At 41.9% G+C, this 23997-nt stretch overlaps 1 protein-coding gene across 1 annotated transcript in view; it reads left to right on the plus strand.

Moving 5' to 3' along the window:
• The window catches only part of PRKG2 (protein kinase cGMP-dependent 2), a gene marked incomplete at its 5' end in the record, with an annotated part of 139833 nt that overhangs the window by 34999 nt on the left and 80837 nt on the right, over window positions 1-23997 (plus strand). The window lies entirely within an intron of this gene.

Here is a 23997-nt window from a genome sequence, read left to right on the forward strand (position 1 = left end):
TACACATCATAGGCATACTTACAATTACATCCTAAGCCACATTTTGCTATGCTTCTGAGTATGAGGATACCACATGTGTGAGACTTTTTCACAGTCTAGACACATAGAGAGGCCCACAATCCAAGGAACACCTTTGGGCTTTCTAGGAGAAAAAATTACTCACAAATTATGCATCTTATTTCCTGACTACCTATCATATTTCTTGAGTCTATCAAGTGCCAGGGCAGGAGAAACACAAATGACCTAATTTTGGAAAGCAAACTTTTGATATATGGGTATGTCCACCTGCATCAACACTTGCCATGTCTGGCCATTACATGGACCAGACAAGAAGCAGTTAAAAAACAAAATGTTTTCACCTTTTTAATGCTTTGTTGCATCTCAGTGCTGCTGATCTACTGCAAGCTTTTTGTAGCCACATCATGTCTACATGCACTTAGGTAATGGCTGCATGGCATATTCCCCATCAAAAGCTTGTGTACAGTCTGATAATGTAGGAGTACAGTTGGGAGACAGAAACAGAGTGCTGTCACCCTATACCAGGAAGTGCATGAAGAAGGACATTCATGGAAGGATAACAGGAATTCTTTAATGGAGACTGACAGAACTAAAAATATTGAAAATGGCAAGAAACAGGCATGTTACATTAATATCATAAAGCTTATATGAGACTTTAGTGATTGGGTTTACATATACGTTAAGAAGTTAACACCTTTATAAATTGAGGATGAAAGTTCTCAGCAGTCTAAGCCATACTGAGAAATATTCTAACGTCATAACACAGGGCTGAAAGCAGAATTATTCTCTGCTGTCACACCATAGGGACATACTTGTGTAAACATTACATGTTCAGTTTTCATAAAGTAATTGCTATGGTGCTATGCGAGGTCCAACTTTCACCTTTCACCTCCTTGAGATGCTGAAAGGCCTGTTTCTTGGCATCAAATGGCTTATAATGTTATGTTTCCTTACTTAGACAGCTGTAGAAGCTGTCATGTGACAGTATGCAGAAATGTGCTTTGTGCAAGAAGATGGCAATGGCAGTAGTAAGGTGGTCAGTTAATTACCTGAATAAGGCACTTTATTTCTAATAACAATAACATTTTAACCATTTTATATCAAAGAACAAGGTAGAATTCCACTGGTGGGTATGGGAAACTAAACATTATTGCTCTTTGTACATTTATTAAAAAATAGAAAACGTATATGTTCTGATTTAATGATATTCAATATAGACAATTCAGGGACAGGTTCATATTTACATAGATACGTAGTTAGTCTGGCTGAAAAAAGACCATCTAGTTCAACCAATAGAAGGAAAAAAATATACAAGCACACACACACACACACACACACATATATATATATATATATATATATATATATACACACTCAAACATACACTATATTACCAAAGGTATTGGCACACCTGGCTTTACACGCACATGAACACTAATGGCATCCCAGTCTTATTCAGTAGGGTTCAATATTGAGTTGTCCCAACCTTTGCAGCTATAACAGCTTGGATGAGTGAGTTTGGGGTGGAGTAACTTGACTGGTCTGCGCAGAGTCCTTACCTCAACCCGATAGAACTCCTTTGGGATGAATTAGAGCGGAGACTGCGAGCCAGGTTTTTTCGTCCAACATCAGTGCCTGACCTGACAAATGCACTTCTGAAATAATGGTCAAACATTCCCAACAACACACTCCTAAACCTTGTGGACAGCCTTTCTAGAAGAGTTGAAGCTGTTATAGCTACAAAGGGTGGGGCCAACTCAATATTGAACCCCTACGGACTAAGACTGGGATGCCATTCTAGCTCATGTGCGTGTAAAGGCAGGCTTCCCAAAAGTTTTGGTAGTATAGATACACATATATATACATACACACACATATATACACAATCCTATATATACAATCCTATGCCCACAGCTGATTCATAGGAAGGAAAAAGGTTCACCAGGATGAAGTGGTTTAATGCAGTTCACTAAATGTACTTCTTGACATTATGGTCTTCAAGAGCTGTTAGGGAATGCAAAAAGCATTGATGATGTGCAAATATTATTAGCAATCAATCCTAATTTTTTCATAACACATAGCAACTAGTGTGCGTGTGCAAATCTAGCACACCTGCATGGCATATCTAGCACCCGAGGCTGCTCTTTTTTTTTTTTCTTGCGTCCCCCCCCCCCCAAAAAAAAAAAAAATGGTTCGAAGAAAAAGAGCAGCAAATTGTTGATGGGGTTAAATTGTGTCAACAGAGAGAAGGGGTATATGCTTTAACCCCTTTGCACTGGCGCCTCTCAGCCCCTTAAGAGGTTTCTGATGCCAGGAGGCAGGTTTATGATCATGTGACCGCCATGATCACATGATCCGAAAGTTATAGATCCAAGAAGTGATCAGATGCTTTCCGTTAGCCACTGGTAACTATGCTGGGAGCGCACAGGGTGCGCGCTCTTGGCACAGCTGTGTCTGCTAATTAGTACGCAAATATGTGGTCGCTCGGCGCCAAGGCCCACCCACCGAGAGGCTGCATATTTGTGTCCTGTCGGCACCTAGGGGTTAAGGACTATGCTACAAGCGAGCATGTAACAAACACTCACAAACCTTAGCTCATTCATTTTAATAAAATTACACTGTTCCATTACATATGCTTTTCTACACACAGTTTACCTTACTAAAGAAGTTCATATACTTAGAGTACAGTAATCAGAAGTATGAAATGTAATACATAGTTAGGGGAAATTGTCAAAACTGGGCCAGACAAAATCTGGAGCAGTTGTGTCTGACAAGCAATCATTTTCTATCTTCAGCTTGTTCAGTTAAGCTTTGAAAATAAAAGCTATGAGCTGATTGGTTACTATGCACAGCTTCTCTAGATTTTTGGCTGCTCCAATTTTGATAAATTCCCCTTACTTAGACAGGTGCTGAGACCCACCCTATGTGCTGAGATGCTTTTTACTGCATCTCCATCCAGCTCAGAGCTGAATGTAGGGAGCCTATAGAAGTGGATGCAGATACAGTGGCTGCAAAATTTGACATGTGGGCAGGAGCAGGTGCATGGATCTGAATGCAGACAATGTGCGTTCAGATCTGTGCACTCCCTTCCACCCACATGTTAAATTTTAACTGTGTTTTGACTGTGTATGTGCAGCAGCTGAATGAGCCTTATGTGCTTATAGTAGAGGGATCCAAAATGTGTAATGCAAAGACCACTTCAACTAAAATTACCCCCCCCCCCGCTTTCCAGTACAAATCATCACCCCGCCAAACCTATATCCCCCACATTACAGATCTTCTCCAAGTCTAACCCCTAAGTACAGACCCCTCAATATAAACACATCATTACAGATTCCCCTTCTCAGCACAACCCCCTCCCCCCGCATGGAACCCTAAGTACAAAGCCTGCCAATACAGACCCCACCAGCACACAAACCGACCTTATCCAGCACAGACCAACTCCACAACACAGACAGACCCTTTCCAACACAAACCCCCCCCAGTACAGATTCCCTCCATCCCCACTAGCACAGACCTCTTAGCACAGACCACCCCCCCAGGACAAACCCCTCTGTACAGAAACACCCCCCCCCCAGCACAGACCCCTCAGTACAGTCTGACCCCCCTAACATTCCCAAATCCCCCCACTACAGACACATCGATACAGACACTTTTCTCCCCTAGCATACACATCCCTCATCTGAGTACACACCCCTCAGTACATAACCTTTCCCCCCCAGTACAGGCACCCCCCCCCCCCCTCTTCCTACCTACACTCACTATGTAGGAGGTCAGTGTGACAGGAAGTCCTCTCAGCTCTGTAATATGGGCAGAGCAGAGAAGGAGAGTTCCTCTCACAGTAAGCTCTGGCTGACACTGAAGCACCGGCACAGACTTAGGCCCCTTTCACACATATGGTCTGTTCAGTTTATCAGTTCAGTCACGTCGAAATGTATCAGTTTTTCATCTGTTTTTCATCCATTTTTCATCCGTTTTTCATCCGTTGTCTTCTGTTTTTCGTCAGTTGTTATCAGTTTTTCATCCGTTTTTCGTCAGTTATCTGTTTTTCATCCGTTGTCATCCATTTTTCATCCGTTATCATCCGTTTTTCATCCATTGTCATCCATTTTTCGTCCGATCCGTTTTTTTGACAGATGAAAAATAGGGCATTCATACGTTCAAAAAAATGTAACGGATGTTAACTGATGATCATCCTTTGTCATCCGTTTTTACATAGAGATACATTGATGTCCGTTTTTCATCCGTCAACGGATGGATGAAAAACGGACAAACGGACAGCATGTGTGAAAGGGGCCTTACTGAGAGTGCTGGGGACTGCTTGTTATCACTCTTTTTTGTGGGGTAGCACAGTATAATAAATAAAAAATTAATGTTAGGCAACCCCTGCACCCCCAGTGATTATAGCCCCCAGACTGCACCCCCCTTACTGCAACCAGTAAGAATTAGAAGAGTGGATTACTATCAGTTATTGTACCCTAAAGAAGAACATTCATTAAAGTTTTTTTCACAGGTCTTTTCTTCAGGGGACAAAGTGCATTTAGTACTTTGTCCTAAGTTGCTAGTTGTTTCCTAGCCCTAGATGAGGTTGGACTGGGCTTACCCCCTCACCGGTCTGACAACATAGTTACATATTTACACAGTTTGTGAGGTTGAAAAAAGACATCAGTCCATCCAGTTCAACCTATGATGTGTGTGTGTGTTTGCTGTTAACCGTACATTGTATACTGTATGTTGTGGTCTAGCATGGAGATGGCAGCTTCATAACAGCCATTTATCTTGGCCCCTAAGGCAAGTGGTAGCTAGAAGAATGCAGAGGCAGAGGGGGCATTTCAGCCCCCCGTTCCCCTGCATTACTCTTGCTGCTTCTTGTCTTGGAAAAGTGCTCAGAGTAAAGGCAAGTGGTTATTATGAAACTGCTATCTCCTTCCTGGCTATGTTGTTGACTGGCTGTGAGAGGAGACTGAGGGTGCCCAGTCCAACCTCATGGCTAGAGTTAGGAAGCAACTAGCAACATGGGACAAAGTACTATATGTAATTTGTCCCATGGAGGGCAGAAAAGTGAAAAAATTTAATTTTAGTTTTTCTTCAACACTGCTTTTTTTACCCTTCAAAAAAGTCTGTGGTTAATTTAACAAAGAATCAGAATGTTTGCCTAGCTCTATGATCTCGTGTTGACATCAAACACCACATCATGTGCAAGAAAATTTCTCTTAAACATCATTGGATGCTTGAAGTGAATGCTGATTCAATGGGTTAAGCAAATTTTTTACTCCTCAATTTCTTAATTCCTCATTAAGGTCTTGTTTATACTGGGAGCTGCATTTTTCTGCACAGCACTGCACATGTATGGTGTGAACATGGCACATAGAAAACAACGGCGATGGTGTGAACGCACATGGTGTGAAGAACCCTTAAGTTTAATGGAATTTTTATTGCAATGTGTGCACTTTACCATAGGTTTAGAATATCATGGAGAAGCAATTTTCATGTACTCAGATTACAGGCCAACTATCCCATTAGAAAATGTTCTAGTTATTCATCAGTGAAATGCATTTATTTTTTTTAGGGCTAATACACATAGGTATCACAACGATTGCAGTGAAAGTAAAAGTCAGAATGGCTCTTACATGGTATCGCCAAGGTTTCTTATAGCAGCGGAGCCTAACATTGCCTGACTTCCATAGGAGATGCTATTTCTGGGACAGTGCACATCTCCGCAACAAGGACTGTCCTGGAACTAGCGCTGCTACCTGGGCTTTTTGTCTCTTTTATTTTCACCTGTTGATCCAGCCAGTAAGTGTTTTATTTTTCAACTTTCAACAGACCAAGCGCAAGCTGTTTAGCAAAAAATTGTGCTTAGAGGAATGAGTCAAACCATTTAAAGTATAACTGAAGAAAAAACTTTTTCAAAATTTTGGATAGAAGGAAGAGGGATTGGAACACTTGTCAGTTTTTATTGCTGTCTCTGCCCCCCGTTAGGGAGATTCTCCCTCTCTATTTGTCCTGTTCACTATGATAATTGAAAGTAAAGGAAAACCCCAAATTTTGGAATGTCCCCAGAAAAGTAATGGAGAGGAAATCTTCCAATGGGGACACTAGTTTTGGTGTCCCCAAGGAATTCCCTAAATTTGTGGGGATTTCCTCTCACTTCCTGTTTGGCTACAGGACAGGAAGTCAAGGTAAATCTCCCCAATGCACACAGATAGCGAACAAAAGTCTAACAAGGGTTATAACCTTCCCTTACTCTATACAAAATGAAAAAAAGATTTTGTCTATAGTTCTACTTTAACCTCCCTGGCGGCATGATTCTTTCCGATTTTAGGTGCTGAAAGCGGTACCATTATTTTGCACTTAATCCTTAAGAATGAACTGCCCAAACAAACTATTTACATATGATATTTTTTTTACTGTGCATTCTTCTTTATAACATCTCGGGCATGATAAAGTTTGAAACACAAAATCATAAATTATAATATAATATAATAAATAACTATAAATAAGTTAAAGTATGTATGCATGAATATATATATATTTTTATATATATATATATATATATATATATATATATATATATATATATACACGTATACATATATTATGTATATATATATATATATATATATATATATATATATATATATATATATATGTGTGTATATATATATATATATATATATATATATATATATATATATGTATATATATAAAAAGTACAGTAAAACTGCAGGAAAGGGCACTGGGGGGCAAATTAATGTGAATTTATTTTATTTTTGTAATGTATCAGTGTGTTTGGTGTATTTTACTATTTGAATTTCCTGCCGCTTCCACCCCCCTGCGAGCGTTACGTCGCAGGAGATGGAAGCCGGGGCACAGAGCATCGGGAGGAAGATCTGGCCGCCGCACACCGCCGGGATACATCGCTGGATCCTGGGGACAAGGTGAGTACCCTCTCTTCCAGGATCCAGCGATCTTCCTAGTGGTACCCCGAGTGTGGCTTGGGGTTACCGCTTTTGGCACTGAAATTTAACCCCGAGCCACACTCGGGAATACCGTTAGGAAGGTTAACACTGACAGGGGTGCTTACAATGATTCACTTTTATTATTTTTTTTAAAGCCTTTATTCCAAAAGGAAACAAAAACTGTTGCCGTATAACTGTTTAAAGAGGAACTTCACTCTTCCATGATTCATGCTTGCTCATATTAACTCCTTGTTACTTGATGTTCTGGGGTAAGCTGAAATGACATACTCACCAACCCAACCTAACCCAACTAATCCAGTGAAGTCCAGTGAAGTCCCATCGTGATCCACCAAAAGCTGTCGCACTGTCAGGTTCAGAGTAGCCATCTTCTTTGTGGTGTCATCCGGAGGGCAGCTGTCTCTTCTGGGTCCCAATGGCCAGCCTCCTGATGGCATCACAAATTGCTGAAAGGGGGCAAGGTAGGAGTCCGATGAAAGGAACATGAAAAAGTGAGTAATGTTCCATTTTAAAAAGTGTTAGCTGGAGTTCGGCTTTAATTTGTTAGCCAAGTCTTTGTAAATTTGCTTGTGCAGCTAACACTTCTCTCTCCAATGCTGCTGTCCTTAGGTGGCTATGCTGCTCTTCCATAGATAGAGTGGAGAAGTGTGTGTAGCCACCCTAAGGTTAGAGGTGTGTTGATTGTTGGATCACCAGGTGAAAATAAAGGTAAAAGCCTAAAAAAGAAAATGGAATGTGGTCACCACATCTAGGGATTAGTTAAGCTGCAATATGTATTTTTTCCCCCAAAAAATTTTTATTAGGTTTTTAAGAAGTGCAACAATTTATGCAACATGAATCTACGTAGCAGTGTACAGTTACAAAATCAGCTTTACACGGATATCAATAGAAATGTCAGTATAACCGGTTGTGGGATCCATTCAGGCGCTATCTATAGCTTGTTAATGGTGTCAGTCGGAGAAATGTAAAAGAGGTTTGTAATTTTGCCTTTTCCTAAAGTTGCAATAAGAGATAATTTATAGTATTTTGCAGATTTGTAAAAAACTTTGTATGTCAGAAGTGGTCCCAAGTGGCCCAAGTCAGGTTGTATTTGTCAACTTTCTCTTTGGCAATATGGATCAATTCCTCCATTTCCGCCACTTTATTAATTCTAGTGAACCATTCTTTTAGGGATGGAATAGAAGTTGAATTCCAGTGCACCGATATACATGATTTGGCGGCATTAATCGTTTGCATTGCGAGGGATTTATGGTATCTTCTAGGCAGGTTAGTAGAATAATGGAGTAGGTATTGGGTTGAAGTGTATTCTAGAATATCGGTGGTGACCTGTTGAATAATGGAGTGGATTTTGGTCCAAAAGGGTTGAATGGAAGTACAATCCCACCAGATGTGTAGTAGAGTGCCTCTTTCACTTTTGCATAGTCAACCTCGGTTGGGGATCGAAGGGTCGAATTTGTGGAGTATTTCAGGCGTTCTGTACCAGCGCGATAGTAATTTAAAGCAGGTTGCTTGGATGGATACATTGGCCGAACCTTTGTGAGTAGTGTGATAAATATGTTCCCACCCAAGCTGCAATATATTACATTTTTGTTTTTGGGTTTAGATACGTTTTAATTTGTGAACAAATGCTGTTATTAACATGTACTATAGGTAAAGGCTGCAATTCTTTTCAGAAGACCAAAAGTGAAATCAGATGTTCTATTGTGGGTACTTATTACATGGCAAATGGTTGGTTCAGTAATCACTTGCCATTTAGTTGCTGTAGTTAAAAAACGCATTCACAAGCCACAGGTTCATGTAATAGTGTCCTATTCTCCACCTATCTGGGTTTTCCATTTTCCACTGTAAATACAGAAAACATTACAACTGCTGGCCAGACCTAAAATATTTTTGACATTTAGCTTTAGTAGAAGGAACAATCACTGCTTTCATCAGTAATTCACAACTTTATCTCTATGGAAGACCTGCAAGTCTTCTGCATACTTATTTCACACATTTGCTGCTCATCTGACAGACTGCAAATGAGAATTTTGTCCATTAAATCCTCATTTGTATATGTCCCCTGTACCTGACATACTAGACTTCAAGCTCCTTTTCCTGTGATGAAATTAAACAGTTAACCACTTGCCGACCGCCAGCCGTAAATATACTGCGGGAGGCTGGCTCGGCTGCGCGAACCGCCATACCTGTACGGCGGTTTGTGAGAGTGCTCCTGTGGGCACGTTTGCGCGCACCCCCATTAGGCAATGGGGATGCCAATCCACAGGGGCAGGGACTGTGATTGCTTCCGGGCACCCGCGATCGCTCCCTGTGGAGAGAGAACGATGGTCTGCTGTTGTAAACACAGCAGACCGTTGTTCTCTCTGGAATGAACGCAGAGCACCTGTGATCCTCCTATATATGATCACAGGTCTCTGTGTCAAACAAGTCCCTCCCCCATACAGTTAAAAAACACCCCCTAGGCTCACACTTAACCCTTCGATCACCCCTGGGTTCACCCCTTCCCTGACAGTGTCAATATTCCAGTAAGTCCCGGTTCACACTATAGTGATGACAGACATTGCATGTGATTCGGAGCGCACTGCTCTGAAAATTACATGCAATGTCTGTGCGATGCCAATTCAGCCATACAGATTGTATGGCTGAATTTGCATCAGATTCGGACAGAACAATCACAGGACCCTTTTATGGGTCCGCAGCAGATTTGGATCACATGGTGGTTCAGACCAATTTGATCCGATTCATGTCCGAACTGTCATTTCGCACTGCGATATGCAAACTGATCTGAGGGTGTTGTTAACTTTGTATTATCACCGATTCGCATATGGCAGTGTGAACTGAGTGCGATTTGAATGCAGTGGATTTACAGGGTTCCCGTATAGCATATATGTGAACCGGCACTTTCAGTGCATATTTTTAGCACCGATTACTGTAATAATGTCACTGGTCCCCCAAAAGTGTCAAAAATGTCAGTTAGGCCTCCAATCTGTTCGCCGCAATGTTGCAGTCCAGCTAAAAATCGCAGTTCGCCGCCATTGCTAGTAAAAAAAATAAAAATAAATAAAAATGACAATAATCTTCCCCCTAGTTTGTAGACGCGATATCTTTTGCCCAAACCAATCAAAATACGCTTATTGGAACCTTTTTTTACCAAAAATATGTAGCAGAATACAAATTGGCCTAAAATTATGATTATGATTCTAATTTTTTTTTTTTATTGGTAATGTTAATTGGGAATTTATTGGGAATAGCAGAAAGTGAAAAATATTGTTTTTTTTTTCAGAATTGTCGCACTTTTTATGTTTATAGTGCAATAAATAAAAATCGCACAGGTGATCCAATACCACCAAAAGAAAGCTTGATTTGTGAGAAAAAGGGACATCAATTTTATTTAAGTACTAGTCCGTTAAAGTAACACAGTGCCGAATCGCAAAAGATGGCCTGGTCATTAAAGGGGCAAATCCTTCCGGTCCAGAAGTGGTTAAAGTGTAATTCCACCTTTGTTGACAAACGGTATTGCCTAACATTTGTTTCTCTGAAGAAATAGTCGTTTGTTTCACCATGTCCTTTCCAGACTGAATTTGAATAAGAGGGATTGGTTCATTATAATCACCTGGTGCTCTCTCGCTGCAGGTTCTGTACCCCTATTAGAAGTATTTACCAGTAGGGTTGAAGCTATTTTAATTATGTTTGTCATGTCTTGTGATTGTGTTTGCAGATACGTGTGACTATGTGTTATTGATCTTCAATTTTTGAATAAAGTTTTTCTTTTTACCTTCCACACTGAGTGGGTATCGCCTTATCTTGTGAATGGTTACTCCCATTCCATTTGGTTTCTGATGGTTCTATCCCCATAGGTTCCCCACACCCCCTCTAGGGTGGGTCGGTGAAGGATTACCCCCACCAACCAGTCTTGTGTCTGGGACCTTTTTACATATTGAAGCTATAGGTGTAGTGATGGGGAGGTCATCGGGAAGGACCACAAAATACTGCTGGGAACACTCACGGAAAGGTCCAGACACATCTGGATGTGTCCATTCCCAGCAGATTTCGGAGGAGGACTCCTCCTGAATGGAGAAGTATTCAGCAGTACAGTCTTCTTTTGTATGTTTTTTTTTTGGCAGTTTTAATATTCACGACAGGGTCTCTTTATCAAAACATTATATGATTTGAAATGTAAATAGCGCAATTACATGAATTTGATTTAGCATCAGCCTTCTGCAATTACCTGCACAGCATCACTCAGACTTAGAGAGGAAGGGCAGGACTGGAATGAAGTCAGGAACATGCTAATAGAAAGAGATAGGAGCATAAGCAGGGAGATGGTGAGATAATACCATTATGCTCCTTAAGTGATATTAAACCATCAGTTTTTAAGCAGTTCACTGCTAGACATGTGCGGTTTGTTTTTCGTTCCTAAAAAATATACAGACAAATTTTTCGTTATTCGGAGATTCCGAATTCACAAATTACAGTATAAGCAAAGTTTACAGAATGCTCCGCATAACAAAACAAAATTCGTCTGAATTTCAGAAATTCAAACTGAAATTTGAATCAAATTTTACATCAAATTCCATTTGAATACGAACTGTAAACATATTTCTGAAATCAAAGACTGTTTGTTATTAGAGTACCATTTTGAAATAATGCTGTTTTTGTTAAGTCATTGTAAATTTGTAATCATTTGATGAAGATTTTTCTTTTGTTTGTTCACTTTTCCGCATTTGAATTGAAAAAAAAATCTAAACTTTTTGGTTCAACAGATTTGAAATTTATCGATTCGAACGTTTTGAATTGAAAAAAATCGGCAAATTCTAAGAAAATTAGAAAAAGACATAAAACGAATTCCAAAGATGAATTCTGAATACGAATCCTGAATACGAATTGAACGAATCAATCGAATTTAACAAAACTAAATAACTAGATTAACAAATCTAAACAAAACGAAACAAACTTTTTCGTCATGCACATGTCTAATAACTGCCCCAGGTTTACAGCTATGACTAAGCGTGAAACATATTAGCCTGGTCATGCTGTTCACCACTTTTTGTGTTTTTGGATATGTTTTTATGGACTTTTACTGGACGTGTGGCCAACAAAATTTTTTTTTTGCCCCAGGTATACTGTTTCAAAGTGGCTCCTTTCTCTAGTGTCCTATGAAGCCAACTTTGTATGCAGAGATTAGAGTTGTGTCTTCCTACACTGTGTGCATCATTAGAAACCCACAGCCCTGTAGTCTAGGATAACAAGGCATCCCCTTGGTCCTCTCTCTCCTATTCCCTTCTCCAAGGTAACAGACTGGCTGAAGACTGTACTGTCCACTGTTAACCACTTCAGCTCCGGAGGGTTTTACCCCCTTAATGACCAGACCATTTTTTGCAATACGGCACTGTGTTGCTTTACTGACAACTGCGCGGTCGTGCGACGCTGTACCCAAATAAAATGTATGTATTTTTTTTGCGCTATAAACAAAGAAAGAAAACGAAAAAACGGAAAATTCCTATCATACTTACCGTAATTTTCCTTTCCTGATAGTCTCCATGGCAGCCTACGTGTGGGTTAACCCCGCCTCCACTCCAAGGGTATAGGACCCCCCTCCCATAAATTTCAGCTCTCAGGTACAGCAGGTGTTCCATATCTTAGCCGAATCCAAGACGAGAGGGTGGGTACTCCGGCTGCCATGGAGACTATCAGGAAAGGAAAATTACGGTAAGTATGATAGGAATTTTCCGTTTTCCTGTCTGTCTCCATGGCAGCCTACGTGTGGGAAATAACTAGCTCACTCCACACGGGTGGGAATGCTTTAGCAAAGAAAAATTTTAATTCATGCTATTTGCAGACAAAACAGTCAAACCAAAATTAACTGAGGACAGAGAAGCAGGCTCTACACAATAGTGGGTCATAAAAGTATTGACCGATGACCACGAAGCCGCTCTGCAAATTACATCTGGAGCCACATGCCGCGAGGCCGCCCAGGAAGTAGAGATACTCCTTGTAGAGTGCACCGTCACCGCCTCCGGAGGAGCCAGCTCCTCAGCTCTATAGGCCTGCTGGATAGCTGCCACTATCCATGATGCGATAGTCCTGGATGAAGCAGGTTTACCTCTGTTCTTTCCCCAGAACAGGACAAAGAGGTTGTCAGACTGTCTGAATGGTGCAGTTGCTTGAAGATAGACTTTCAAGGATTCTCCTACATCCAACGGATGAGGATTGGACTCATTAGATGACCGGAAGGTAGGCAGGAAGATCTCCTGATTCTGGTGAAACACCGAGGTGACTTTCGGACTTAAATTCAGCCTGGGTATTAGTACTACCCGATCCGGGGAAAAAAGTCAAAAATGGTTCTCTACATCCGAGAGAACTTAATTCAGAGACCCTTTTAGCCGAAGTAATGACTACCAGGAAGACAGTTCGGATGGTCAGGTCCTTGATAGAAGAAGAGGAATCTATGCCCGTTTTTGAGAGGGCATTTAGGACAAGAGGTAGATCCCATTTCGGAAACCTAGGTCTTCTTTGAGGATTGAGCCTGACTGCTCCTTTGAAGAATTGTTGAATCAGTGGGTGTTGGGCCCACATGACCCCGGAGAAGGCCGACAAGGCCGAAACTTGAACTCTAAGAGTTGCCACTGAAAGGGGCATATCCAGACCAGCCTGAAGAAAACTTAGTATTTCTTGAATCCCAGGGACTGAGGAAGACATACCTTCTGGATATGCAGACTTCATGAATCTTGCCCAGATTCTACAGTATACTCTATTAGTACTTGGTCGTCTAGCATTCATCAAGGTGGAAATGGCTGTAGATGGGCAGCCGAGCGATTCCAACCTTTCCCTCTCAAGAACCAGACCGTCAACCGGAGAATTGCAGGACAGGGGTGCACTGATGTTCCCTGAAGAAGCAAGTCTGGTCTGAGGGGAAGAGTGACCGGGTCCCGGTAACTCAGTTGTAGGAGCAGCGGAAACCATGGCCTGTTCGGCCAGAAAGGCGCCACCATCACTATCTCCACATCTTCCGCTTGAAGTCTCTGCAGAAATTTGAGAATGATGGGTACTGGAGGAAAGGCGTAAGCCCTGCTGAACTCCCACCTGTCGGTTAGCGCATCTGTCCCGTAGGCTTGAGGGCATTTGCCTCTCGTGACATACTTCTCCAACTTGTGGTTGCAAGGGGAGGCGAACAGATCGACTTCGGGAGCTACTCCCAGCGACAGGATCCATTTGAACGACTCCACATGGAGAGACCACTCGTTGTGGTTCAACTGGACCCTGGACAGAAAATCTGCTTGAACATTCTGTGAACCTGGAATGTAAACTGCCGAGATATTTACTAGGTGAGTCTGGGCCCAGGACATGATCGGGTCTAATTCTCGTAGCATAGAGAGACTCCGTGTCCCACCTTGTCTCTTTACATAAGACACTGCCACGGTGTTGTCCTTCCGAATTAATACAGATTTCCCCTCTAGCAAGTGTTGGAAAGATCGAAGACCCTGGTAGGCTGCTCGGAGTTCCAGTATATTGGAAACTGGTGTGTGTTTCTGAAAAGACCACCTCCCCTGTGTCATCTCTATCAGACAATGAGCCCCCCAGCCTGAGTTGCTGGCGTCTGTTGTGATTATAGTCCATGAGACTGGAACCAGAGAGTGACAATTGAGCAGATTCCTGCGTTGCAGCCACCAAAGAAGACAGTATCTCATGCTGGAGGAGATATGAATGTACTGATCTTTTCTGGAAGGGCCTCATATGCCAGAGAGCCCATTTGACCATTGGAGCTGTGGACACCATGGTGCCAATGATTTTGAGGCACTGAGAGGCTTTCAGCCGAGGAGAAGAAAGAGCCGGAAGGATTCTCTCCCTCACTACCGGTATCTTCTCTAATGGGAGAGAGATTGAATTCTCGACGTGTCGAATTGCGCCCCAAGATAGACTAGGCGCTGAGTGGGCTCCAGCTGACTCTTTTGTAGGTTTAGCAGCCAGCCAAACTCTTTGAGGGTCGATATGACCTGATATCTGTGTGCCAATAATTGATCTTTCTCTTGAGACAGCAGCAGAAGATCGTCTAAGTAATGATGTAGACGTATACCTTTCAATCTTATGAAGGCTACCACTGCTAGAAGAACTTTGGTGAATACTCTGGGCGAGGTAGACAGGCCGAAGGGTAGGCAAATAAATTGAAGGCCCGGCTATTCACGGAAACCTTACAGGATAACTACATGTCGCAGTTGGTGGATTCCCCTACTAGAGAGAATGCTATCCTGGATCTATTGATCACTAATGACCCAGACATAATCTCGGAGGTAGGAGTCCAGGACAACCTGGGCTCTAGCGATCACAGGATGATCACATTTAGTATAAATAACAATATTAAAAGGCAAGTGGGGAACATAAGAACCCTAAACTTCAGAAGGGCAGACTTTCCAAAATTGTACTCATTGATGGAAAGGGTAAACTGGGACCAAACCCTGGGATCACTGACCACAGAGGAAAAATGGGAATGCTTTAGAACAATATTAAGCAAAGGCATCTTGCAGTGCATTCCTATGGGGAATAAATTTAGAAGAGACAAAGCCAAACCTGGCTGGCTAAACCGTAGCGTTAAAAAACTTATTAGGGGAAAAAAATTGGCCTTCAAGAAATATAAATCAGAGGGCACAGTATCGGCCTTCCAGCAATACAAGGAGGAAAATAAGAAGTGTAAACACGAAATCAAGATGGCTAAAATCAACTTTGAGAGACAAATAGCGGAGGATAGTAAAAAAAAACCAAAGAAATTCTTTAAATATATCAACAGCAAAAAAACTAGGGCAGAGCATATTGCACACATAATTAACGATGATGGGAGGATGGTTACAGAGGACACTGAAAAAGCAACCGTGCTGAATTCTTTTTTCTCGTCAGTCTTTACGCAGGAAAAGGAAGGGTACACTGACCATGACTGTATGGTTAGTAGTAATACACAGGACTTGCCACTATGGCTAACAGAGGGGGAAATCAGGGAAAGACTGGATAAACTTAACACAAACAAATCACCAGGCCCGGATGGCGTACATCCGAGAGTGCTCAAGGAACTCAGTATGGTTATATCTAGACCACTGTTCCTGATCTTTGCTGACAGTATTAGGACAGGAGATGTACCAGGGGATTGGAGGAAGGCTAACGTGATTCCGATATTCAAAAAGGGCCAGAGACATATCCCGGGAAATTATAGGCCTGTCAGTCTGACATCAATAATATGTAAACTTTTGGAGGGGATGATAAGGGACTATATCGTAGAGTATGCTAAAGACAACAACATCATCAGTAGTAACCAGCACGGGTTTACAAATGGGCGTTCTTGTCAAACCAATCTCTTAGCATTCTACGAGGAAGTGAGCAGTGAGCTAGATAGGGGGAGACCAGTGGATGTGGTGTACTTGGATTTCGCTAAGGCGTTTGATACAGTTCCCCACAAGCGCTTAATTTATAAAATAAGGTCTGCAGGTATCGACAGCAGGGTTTGCTCTTGGATACGGAATTGGCTAAAAGGCCGTGTCCAAAGGGTAGTAATAAACAGCACATACTCAGACTGGTCTGAGGTAGTAAGCGGGGTGCCCCAGGGCTAAGTCCTGGGACCAACCTTGTTCAATTTATTCATAAACAGCATTGAGGAAGGGATCAGTAGTTCGTTATCAGTTTTTGCAGATGACACAAAATTGGCCAGGGCAATAACTGCACAGCATGAAGCAGATATCCTACAGAATGACCTGGACAAAATTACGGAGTGGGCAACGACATGGCAAATGAGGTTTAATGTGGAGAAGTGTAAGGTTTTGCACTTGGGGACCAAAAACATAAAAACACAATACACGTTAGGAGGGGAACCCTTGGGGGAATCAAAAATGGAGAAAGATCTGGGAGTCTTAGTTGATGATAGATTAGGCAACAGCATGCAATGCCAAGCGGCAGCTTCCAAAGCCAACAGAATATTAGCATGCATAAAGAAAGGGATGTATTCCAGAGATAAGACTATAATCCTTCCACTTTATAAAACTCTGGTCCGACCGCATCTGGAGTATTCTGTCCAGTTCTGGTCGCCAGTCCTCAGGAGGGATGTGTTGGAGCTGGAGAAAGTCCAGAGAAGGGCAACTAAACTGATTAGGGGGTTGGAGGACCTTACCTATGAAGAGCGGCTGCAATCGCTCGATTTATTTTCCCTGGAGAAAAGACGTCTGAGAGGGGACATGATAGCAATTTATAAATATCTTAATGGGGATCTCAGCTTAGAAGAAAAGCTGTTCATTCGAAGGAATTGCATGAGGACTCGAGGACATACAATGCGATTAGAGGAGAAGCGTTTTAACCTCAGGCAACGTGGGGGGTTCTTTACTGTTAGGGCTACAAGATTGTGGAATTGTCTACCACAAGAGGTGGTTTCTGCGGGTAGTATGGTGACTTTCAAAAGACTCTTAGACTTACATCTCAAGGATCAGGAGATTGAGGGCTATGTTAGATGATTACAGTCACACACACCTACACAGGTTGAACTGGATGGACTATTGTCTTTATTCAACCTCACCTACTATGTAACTATGTAACTATGTAACTATGAAGATGCTGATTTTGAACACAGAAGCGGAGATATTTGTGGAAGTCGGTTGCCACAGGTACATGAAAGTACGCATCTTTCAAATCTATTGAGGCGAGCCAATCTCCCGGCAGTACTGCCTTTTGAATAGTTGAGAGTGTTTCCATCTTGAATTTTTCGTTCTTTATGAACTTGTTCAGGTATGTGAGATCTATAACAGGCCTCCAGGCCCCGTTCTTCTTCTGGACTAAGAAGAGGGGCGAGTAAACCCCTTGAAATCTTTCTTGTTCTGGAACTAGAGCTACCGCTCCTTGAGCCACCAAAGCGTCTACATAGGCAAGCAAGACTTCTCTTCTCTCTTCTAGACAGGGCAAATGAGTTGAGATGAATATTGGAACTGGATCTGCCAGAAATTACCATCTGTGGCCTGTAGAGACCGTCCTTACGGTCCAAAAGTCCGTGATTGAGGCCGCCCAGTCATGCTGAAAATGGAGAAGACGTGCCCCCACCTGACATGCCTGAACGGGCCCAATCTCAAAAAGATTTAGTGGAATCTTGTCCAGCAGGCGCTGGATTTTTCGATGACCTCCGAGTAGAGGATTGACCACCTCTCCAGTTTCTTCGGAAATCCCTATTAGGTTTATAAGAGCGTGCATCTCTTGATCTCTCCGTGTATTGCCTCCTAGGTTGAGGCTTCTTCTGACTAAATAATCGTCTGTCCTGCGAGAGGAAGCCTGACTTTCCGCCAGTAGCCTTAGCAATAGCCCTGTCTAATTTATTTCCAAAAAGGGAAGTACCCTCAAAAGGGATCTTACACCATGCCTGTTTAGAGGCTGGATCCGCAAGCCATGGGCGAAGCCACAAGGCCCTTTTTGCTGTCACTGAGGATAGCATCGATCTGGACAGAAGACGCAGAACATCGATAGATGCTTCTCCTAAAAATACTGAAGCCAACTTGAGTTCATGAATAGGGGAGCTTTCTACGGCTTCTTCCGAGAGGCTTCCAAGTTTAGATTCTATATCGGATACCCAGACTTCCATGGCTTTAGACATCGTTGCTAATGCCATAACGGGTTTGCAGGCCGCGCCGGCCGTCACAAAGATCCTTTTTAGGTCCAGATCTATTTTCCTATCCAAGGGGTCTTTGAAAGAGACCGCGTCATCCAGGGGCAAAGTGACATGCTTTGCCAATCTTGTAACTGCCGCATACACAAGAGGAGCAGATTCCAGACGGGCGACACCTTCAGGTTTAAAGGGATATAGTTTCCCAAGTTTGGAGGATAAGGAAGACTTACTATCCCCTTTACTCCACTCTTCAGTAATCACCTCCTGTAATTCAGAGAGGGAAGGGAAGTTGACACGCTCCTTGCCAAGGTGCTTGAAGAACTTCCGCTGCTTTTTCTGAGGAGACACAGGATCCTCCCATCTTAGAGCTTCTTTAATGGCTCTGATCAGGGGTGAAACCAGGGCGAACTCAAAGCCGCATACAGCCCCTTCTTCTTCCGAATCACTGTCAGATGATTTTGCAGAAGTAATGCTCGGTTGAGAGGGGCCTTGATCTTCCTGCACTTCCGCTGGAGGACTAGATGTAGTGGGACCAGGTGGTGGAACTGTACCCCATTCTTTCAGGGACTGTTGTACTATTCTCTTCACTAGAGATTCCAATCCTTGGTCCTCATGCACCCTCTCACCGGCTGCTTGAGCAAAACATGGCTCACATAGGGACTTGTCCTCCGGGACATACGCCCCACAACCCCAACAGGCTCTCTGGTATGTGCGGTGACTCTGGTGTTGTTTATGGTGTCTGGGGGAGGAATTAGAGCGTCTCCCTTGCTTCCTACTCCCTGATGGAGATTCACGGCGCTTAGATCTGGAGGATGAACTCCCACGAGGTCTGACAGGGTCTCTTTCTTGTGGTAAATCAGGCCTGGAAGTGCTGATGGAGAAAGAGAAAATCGGGGAGACACTGGATTTAGCCATGACATAGGGACCAGCAAGCCCTCCCCGCCCCCCCTTCTGAAAAACGCCAGCACCCACCTGTTGTGAGAGGGCTGGCCACAGGAGGGCGGTGATGCAGGATCCATACTTCAGGCCAAACAACCAGACTGATAAAGAAAGGTAATACACATCAGACACCATGTCAGTGATACATTGTGAGGTAACAACCATCCGCGCCCCCCCCCCCCCTCTGCAGTCAAGTCTCCATTGCACATACCTGTAGCAAAGAATCCAGAGACACTGGGAAGCCGCCGCAACGCCCACAGTACATTCCCAAAGTACAGGGGAACCGTCAGCTGTTTAAATCTCCCGCCGGAATGACGTCAGCGGTGATGCGGTCACGGACGCTACTGCGCATGCGCGAGCCAAGCCTCGGCTTCGCTCGCGACGCACTGCACATGTGCGGGACCACGAAGCGTCTACCGATTGGACGCTAGAAGCAGAGGAGGAAGAGGAAGGGTTTGCTGGAACGCAGGAAGCGTTCCAGCGCCATTGGGCCAAACAAACATTTTGTACAGCGATAGGAAAGAGACAGACAAAGTGCACATAAATAACAAATACCGCTGCCATGAAGGGATGCAATGCGAATCTTCAGACCCATGTCAGAAAATGCCGATCAAGCTTCAGTCAACCGCAGAGAGCAGGGGAATTTAAATGTCACTCACCCGCCCATGGCTGGGCCCTGGACATGCAGACACCATCCAAAGTATCCTAAGGTAAGCTGGACGTAGTAAGACATCAGAAGTGTAGGTCCTTGGAGGAGGACAAAAAATGAACACCTGCTGTACCTGAGAGCTGAAATTTATGGGAGGGGGGTCCTATACCCTTGGAGTGGAGGCGGAGTTAACCCACACGTAGGCTGCCATGGAGACAGACAGGAAACAATATTTTTCACATTCTGCTATATAACATTCCCAATAACAAAAATGTAAAAATCTATTTTTATCATAATTTTAGGCCAATTTGTATTCTGCTACATATTTTTGTTAAAAATTAAAAAAAATCCCAACAAGCGTATTTTGATTGGTTTGCGCAAAAGTTATCGACAGCAGATAGATTACAACAGCAGACCGCTGTTCTACCTACACGGGGAGAGATCGCCAGGCCCATGAATCGGCCTTCCCACTGGTGAGTGGGCGCACGTGCGCCCCCAGGATCGTTCTTATGAAACCGCCATACGGCGATTCACGGGAACCTGCCAACCTGCCGCAGTATAACTGCGGCGGCTGGTTGGCAAGTGGTTAAAAAGAGAGTAGTCTGACCTGCTTGATTCTGCTGCGTGACAGGGATGTGTAAACCTCAGTACTGGATTGTTCAGGGGCAACCACTGCACATTTGTTCCTTTTCTTTTCACCCATCTTTGTATTCAGCTGAGCTGGCTTTGATTCTTTATTACCCACAACCTATAATATTACCATTAAATAGCTATAGATTAAATCATTAAAACAACATTACCTTTAAAATGGAAATTATATCAAGTTTATTTAAATTTGAGTTCAGAGTAATCTGTGTATTTATGGTGTGAAATCTGGTTTAATAACACTGCCACCCATAGCTGTTCATTTTGAGGTTCACTGATCATGTTTTCTTAGCTTGCATTTCTGTAACAAGCTTCCCCTGCTTTATATTCTTTGGCAAAACACAGCAAAAAAAGCTGATTGTAACAAAATTTGTCAAAACACATGTGAAAATTCAGTGTTCCTATTCCATGTATTGCAAGTGCCCAGGTACAATAATATTATGCTTTGTGAAGTGATTTATGTTGGACAGAGTTCAACGCTGCTATATCTGATTTTACTGATCACACAAAATTGAACAATTAAATCCACTATTGAATGGTTAATTACTATTTATGCAGTGGTGACATAAACCTGGCGTAGCAACAGTGGAAGGCACGGAACATAAAATGTGTATTAAAGATAAAGGGAAGAAAAAAAATATACAGTTTGTGTAATTCTTCCATAAAAAGTAATGCAATTAGGCCTCTTGCACACTGAAGCTTAAAAAAGCTCAGTACAGAGCTAAAATACAGCCCATTCATTGTAATGTGCCTATGCACACAGGCATGTAAACGAGTGCCGTGCATTCTTCAGTCAAAACAAAATAGAAAAATCTGCATTTTTGGGCAGTAATTTAGGCCCAATGCGCACAAATGTGTGCAAATGGCCATTTATATAATGTACAATACAAGAACAAGAGAATAGGTTTCCGCACATTTGCTAAAACTGCACAAACGCATATGCGCAAAAATACGCGCAAAAAAAAAAAACTGACGAAAAAGTAGATGCTCAATCAGGAGTATCATGTGCAAGAGGCCTTACTCTGCACCATACAATGGCAAGACAGTTTTATACAGTGTTATATAATTAAAAGCATAATAAAATGATTAAAGCGTATTCCAAAAATGTAACTATTAAAAAAAAAAAAACATAAGCAGTACATCTCTGCAATACATGCACACTTTCCCAAATTTGAAGAAAGTATATTAGGCGCAATATCTGTTAAATTAATTGTTAGTGAATTATTAATAATAATTAAATATTATTTTAAATGGTGGATGATTCTTAATAATAATTATTTATATAGTATTTTAAATAGTGGATATTCAGTGAATAAAAACTAAAATCTCATGTGCAACATATGAAAAAAGTGCTGGTGCAAGTATGTGCTAACATGAAGTGCCTGTGTACCAATAAGTTAATATAATAAATATTAAATATTCATAAAACCCCAACAAATATGTGCCAGTGAACAATTGATCTGATGCGGTGAAGCAAATAAATCAGAATCAATATACGTATATCCAAAAATACAAAAATCCAAAAAAAATGTAAATATTTTTTTGTGCACACAAAGTGCAGGTGCAAAAAACATGAAAAAAAAAAGTAAAAAAAAATCGTATTAAAGTGCAATGCATAAAAAGAAAAAAATCACCAGGTTAAATAATGCAATCTTAATTACAAAATTAAAGTTCATTAAACATAGTCCATGTTGTAATCCTCCCGTGACAAAAGTGCCAATGTGCTGATTAAGACAATTCCAAGGTGCTCACAGTGTATCAGTGAAGATCCTTTCACCACAATAATCAATGCGCCTGGGTAAACTCACCAGATATTTTGCTGGTAAAACCAGCAGCCAAGCCTTATTCATTTTAAATTACACTCTGGACTCCTCTCTCCTTGATCTCCACAGCTCAGCTCAATCAAATGTAGAATCACATGGAGGAACAAAGAGGAATGCCACACATAGTGTTACACTGTATGACTATAGGTATTTTATTTAAAATCTAAGTTCAAAACACTCACAATAGTTGGTGTCTGCCAGACGCTAGGGATCTGTGCTTGTATATTATGTCCACTGCTCTAACCGTCTGTTAGCAGGGATACATTGTAGCAGTGCTTCCTTCCAATCAGGCGGTGCTGTCTCAGCTTCCTATCGCCACGCCCCTACCGGTTTCGTCACCTGACTTCTTCTCGGGGCGGTCCCAAATTTGATCTCTTCAAAGACCCTGCAAGTACAGAAAAATACTTTTTGTTCTATCAGAAATGCACTTAGTTTCCAAATCCTTTTGTGGGCTGACAACGCACAGCATTTTTGTGATTTCAGCCCAGCCTGCTTTCTTTTGCTAAAACACTCAATGAGTCTTAAGTAGGGTACACACTATAAGAAAATTGGGCGAACAATCGTCTGATTTTCCTCGTTGTTTTACAGCAAATCGGAACCGATGAACGAAAATTCGTATGAAAATTCTCGTACGACAAAGGCTTTTTTTTTTGTTGTTTATTGTTTCTGATCATGCGCAGTCTTTCTTTTCTGACTTTTCTTGTACAAAAATTATTGGAAAAAAAAAAAAAAGAAAACAGTACACATTACAGGAAAATCGTTTGTTCTTTTCCCGTACGAGAAAAAATTTGGAGTTTGTCCATTTGAGAATTTTTGTACAAAAATTCAGAATCGTCTGTCGAAAGTTGTGTACACACTATACGAAAATTTTACGAAAATTGTTTGGACGAAAATGTTCACCCGATTTTCTTCTAGTGTGTACTAGCCTTTACTCTCAGATCTGTACAACATGAGGGCTGATTATCCTGTAGTCCAAGATTAATATTACTAGGAGGGCCATACAGACTCTTTGAAACAAAGAAAGAGAGAAACACAGGAAGTGTACAGAGGACACAGAATAGAGAAAGGGGGTAGCAGGGACACATGGATTTTAACGGCATGACATTAGAAAAAAAAAACGTTATAATAAAAAAAAATAATAATAATAATTTACATCTTAAAATTCAAAAAAGATTTAAAACAATTTATAAATATCCAAAAATTGTGATACTGTGATATGATACAATAAACCTTCTAACACCTTCTATATACTTATATCATATAAGCTTTATGTGTACAGGTAGCTCAATCCTCCAAGGGTTTACGGGGTATTTTTAAAAGTCT

The sequence above is a fragment of the Pelophylax lessonae genome, assembly GCF_965119305.1.
Source record: "Pelophylax lessonae genome assembly, chromosome: 1".
NCBI lineage: Eukaryota > Metazoa > Chordata > Amphibia > Anura > Ranidae > Pelophylax > Pelophylax lessonae.